The following is a 4,153-nucleotide window of genomic DNA, read 5'->3' as shown; positions in this document are numbered from 1 at the left end:
GTGTGCCGAGTTTTTTTTCCTTCTTTTAAAGATGGTTGTTTAACTAAGACTAAACAATGGGAACCCCTTGTGAGCATGCTCAGTATCATTGTGGAGAACCAAGAGGGCCTCTAACTGTAACAATGTTCATGGTTGTGATGTTTTTGTTTTTTTTTTTTTTTTTTTAAATAAAATTCCAAATGTTTATAAACAGTCATCCTTCTTGGCCTCTGTTCCACAGTCGCTGCTTTGTCTCCTTGGAGTGCGCCCCGACCCGCCAGATAACCGCTCCTTCAAGTGTCCTGTGAGGGAAAACCTGGTCGGGACGTGAAAACAAAGAACGGTGCCATGTCAGTCATGGTGCTGCCAGCACGGAGCCAAGGTGTCACTCTGACCCTGAGCTGTATCTGCAGATGGGGACATCTAGCCCGGGTCCATCTGATTTGTAGGGAGGAGCGCTGTGTCAGGGCCCGGTGCTATGGCTAGGCACGTCCCCTTTGGTCACACGGACACGGGTGACTGCCGCTTCCAGGCTGTGTCCTGGCTTAGTGGCATTCTGAGTCAGGCTCCACACGCTTCAGGATGAAGGTCTGTTTCAGTGACTGCTAACGGGAACCATTTTATTTTTACTTCCTCCTCCATGATGGGACACTTCCTTGATGTTACAGGGTCAGGGTTCGAGAACTTGGTAAATAGAGGCCACTGTTCAGCTCTCCCCGGTTGGTTGTGCAACGTCAGAGGCCAGGCCTTTTTCCCGTGGGCATGCTTCTGAAATTGTTAGGGAGAAGAGCCCCAGACCGTTCGCCTCCATGTCTTTTTGGTGAGTCTTGTCTCTTCTTGGACTTACATGAAGAGAAAGGTCCAGGCCAGATTTAAGTCTGGATTCCTTCCTGCGTGTGGGTGATTTCCGGCATTCGGAGATTGAGGCTCTGATGTGCCTACCTGGGATGAGGTTTTCCAAGTAAGCAACTGTGTGTAATCCAGTGTACGAATAAGTTAATCACCAGATGCACTGGAAAGAAACGCAGGCCTTAACATACCAAGTCAAAAAAGACCAACTAGGGGCGCCTGGATGGCTCAGTCGGCTGAGTGTCCAACTTCGGCTCAGGTCCTGATCTCAAGATTTGTGGGTTTGAGCCTTGCATCAGGCTTTGCACTGACAGAGTGGAGCCTGCTTTGGATTCTGTCCCTCTTTCTCTGCCCCTGCCTTCCTCCTTGTGCTCTCTCTCTAAAATAAACATTAAAAAAAAAAAAAAAAAAACCCAGCTAGGGCAGGGCTGTGCACGTAGTCCTGATTGACCTCTGTGTGGGGAGGCCTTCTGGAAATGGGGTGTTGAAAACTAGGACTCCTACCTCTGAAGTACCCTGCATGTAATATGCTCAGTGAGCCCAAGTCCTGTGTAACTCCTACTTACTCCCAAGAATAACATCGCCAGCTTTTCTCTTAGCATTTATGTTATTCCGTATTTCAAAAGTTAACATGTATGAAATTTTTACTCTGGTTTTTTGGAGCTAAAAAAAAAAAAAGGGTGTTTGGCCCCTGGGTGGCTTGGTCGATTAAGTGCCTGACTTGATTTTGGCTCAAATTGCGATCTTGTGATTCTGAGCCTGGAGTTGGGCTCCAGGCTGGCAGTGCAGAGCCTGCTTGGGATTCTCTCTCCCCCTCTCTCTGCCCCTCCCCTGCTCTCTAACTAAATAAAAATAAACTTTAAAAAAATATTTAAAAAGCCAGCTAGTGTCTGAAGCATCAAGGAGAGATTGCCACCTTTGCTAGGGGCAGGCATAAGAATTTGGAATAAATTATTTCCCCTCCATCCCCTGCCCAATGAGAGCAAGACCTTGGGAAACCTTTGAGGAGCTCATATGCCCCTCACTGCTCACAGGACTCGCCTGTGCTCCTCGGGGGCAGATGGGGACAGGTCCTCTGCACTTTCCCAGCCCACCTAGGCATACATTCAACATCTCTATGGCTTTGTCTTTTAACGTTACCTGGTCATTTCTCATGAATAGGCATTGCTTTTCCCATCTTTGGGAAACCTCTCATCAGCCCCTCTAGATACCAAGCCACTTTTCTATTCCCCTAGTGCCTACCTCCTCTCCCTTTCTAGAACCCACTTCCAATCAGTCGTCTGTTTCTACTGATACTGTAGTTCTCAAAGTCCCCAGTGACCACAGTGGTTCCAAGTCAATGCTTCTCTCTCAGTCCTCTGATGGCTGCTGCCCCTCCTCTTCTGACCTCTCAACCTCAACCAAGGAAGGCCTTCTCACCGCCTGGCTGATCTCCCAGGCCCCAGCTCCTGGGTGTCTGACGGGCTTACAGCAGGGCAGGAGCCAGCTGCTCCCTCCGCCTCAGCTCATCCGGAACTTCACGGTCCTCCTTGCCTCCTAAGTTGTCTCATGTTGCCCCAGCCCCAGCCGCGACCCAGCCCAGCAGGCTCTCTTCCAAGTACAGGACAGTATAAACCACCCAGGCCTCCCACCTCGAGTTTGTTGCCTCTCACTGAGGTCCCCACTTCCCTCGGCCCCTCCAGCCCTTGCCTCACAGAGGCCAGAGTGACTTCCTGACACTTTAAGTTCCTGCAATTCTAGAAACTCTCCAAGGGCTTCCACTGCACTTGCCGTGACCCACAAGGCCCTACTCCATCTGGCCCCAGAGGCCCCTGTGACCTCAGCGGCCCCGCCCAGGCTTGCTCGCTGCGGTCCAGCCACACAGACCAGTGCTCCTCCTCCAAGGGGCTCAGGAGGCTCCCGCCTCAGCCTTGGCAGGTGTCTGAAGCATCAGAGCCAGGGTGCACACCCTGAGGCCCAAACAACCATGACATGCCCGGCCTTGGGCATCGTGCCAAGCACCACCTCACCATGTTTACTTCCTAAGAAGTCTGGGTAGGAGTCTCCCAGGTGAGGAGACGGGACTTGCCAGCGGCGGTCTACAGAGCCCCACACACAGGCGTCTCGTGTCCGAAAGGCTGGGTGCTCTGGCAGCAACGGATGTGGGTTAGCCACCCCCGTGGCCTGCAGCCGGAGCTAAGGCACAACAAGCAGTCCTCATGGGGACCTGCTGCACAGAAGCCCATCACATGCGACCAGCTCCTGCCTGGAGCTTGAAGCTGCCCCAGGAATCACTCGTGTCCCTGCCTAGAGAGGGGCTGGTCACTAGCACTAAATAGCCCTGTAAGAGGTATTGACGTCCCAGGTGCCTAGGCCTTGGAGCGGGAGTGTTCATGTCAGAAGGGCCGAGATTTCTCTTAGCCAAAAGAAACGTCTGGACTGCACCGGCCCCAGAGGACCTCAGACAGCATGAGTTCCAAGCCCTGTCTCAAAAGGCTGTACAAAGCTGCTCAGTGCCCTTGGAAGTGGAAGAGGATGGAAAGCAGGGGCAGTGGTAGCCAGGAGCAGGGGAGATGGGAGGAAGAAGTCTCAGAAAAAGGTCCTGGTCAGGTTCCACACCCTGCCCCAAACTCTCCAAGAGCTCTTGGTCAGTCACACTTGGAATAAAAATTTCCATCGCAGCCTCATGGTTCCACTAGGCCACACTCCACAGTCCTGGGCAAAGGTTGAGGAGTCAGTGGGGAGACCCATCTATGCCCTGCACGTGAACAGGCTGCAGGCAGTGGCTCACCTGCTCCACGGGAGGGAACGTCAGGCTCCAGGGCTGCAGCTGCTGTGGGGCCAAGGACAGTGCAGTGACCGGAGCCAAGCCCCCAGACACCGGGGCCAAGAGCTGGCTCACTGAGAGCTGCTGGGCACAGGGCAGGCAATGAGCAGCGTAATGGAGGCAAGGTTGGAAAGCAGGCCCTCTGGGGCTTTCTGGTTTCTCTCATGGAGGGCACGGGAGGCAGCTCAGGGTCACTTGTCCCACAGCCGGGACAGGAGCAAGCAGTCAATCATGGTTGGATCCACATCGGGACAGAGCAGCCTCAGGACCCCTGTGGGTCACTCACTCAGCCAGGCTGTGCTCACAGGCTCAATCTAGCCTGCAGAGCTTTGAGTAGACCCAACCAGCCCCTGAGCTGCCTGGTACCAGGGCTGAGTCCTGCCAGTGAGGGTTTTGCTTGAATACTCCCTGGCCATCATCTGACCTCCATCTGCAACCAAGGCCAACAACACTATCCCCTGGCACCCAGCAGTGAAGGCAAGAAATCCCAGCCATGTGCCCACTGGCCACAGGCAAGAC

The sequence above is a fragment of the Herpailurus yagouaroundi genome, unplaced genomic scaffold (genome assembly GCF_014898765.1).
Source record: "Herpailurus yagouaroundi ecotype Mexico unplaced genomic scaffold, PumYag 428, whole genome shotgun sequence".
Lineage (NCBI taxonomy): Eukaryota > Metazoa > Chordata > Mammalia > Carnivora > Felidae > Herpailurus > Herpailurus yagouaroundi.
Note: the sequence above shows the minus strand (reverse complement) of the source record.